Genomic DNA, 698 nt, shown 5'->3' with positions numbered 1-698 from the left:
AGCCCGCCCGGGCCCAGCGGGCCCCGCCACAGCCCCCCAGCCTGACCACGCTGCCGCCCCCCTTTTGAAAAATAGTCCATGCATAGCCCGCACCCATCCATTTTTTTTGTAAAATCGTGTATAACCCACAGTATATATGCGCGAAAATATGGTACTTTGCATCGATTTTTCACTAGCCCAAAGGAACCACCCTGCTCAACATGATGCGGGATGACCAGGGTAAGGATGAATATATGCCCACCATTGGCATGGATCTTGCGAGGGAGCACCTTGAGAGTCTGGACCCCCACAAATCAGCTGGTCCAGATAGATTGCACCCAAGGGGCGCGTCCACATGAGCGTGCACATGCCTCTTGCCCCGCCTCAATCCCCTTTGAGGTGGGGCAACAGGCATCTGTGGGAACAAAAATATGTTCCCCGCGCTGCAAACTTTGATACCCAGGGGTCTAAAAAACTCCGAAGTATAAAAAAAGCGGGGCAGGGCATGGTCCCTGACCATGACCTTAAGCAACCGGAGGTTGGGTCCTCCATGGAGATGCTCTGGCTGCCAGAGCATCTCTATGGTTGCCCCTCGCCCTGGTGCTGAAACACATGGCTGGGCAGCCCGCGTGTTTCAGCACCAGGGCTCTGGTGCTGGTGAGTAAGGGATTGGGGGATGGGGGGATGGAGGAAGGGGTAAGGGACTGTGGGGGGGACCT

This window comes from Alligator sinensis, unplaced genomic scaffold, assembly GCF_000455745.1.
Source record: "Alligator sinensis unplaced genomic scaffold, ASM45574v1 scaffold489_1, whole genome shotgun sequence".
NCBI lineage: Eukaryota > Metazoa > Chordata > Crocodylia > Alligatoridae > Alligator > Alligator sinensis.
This window is presented reverse-complemented; position numbering follows the sequence as displayed.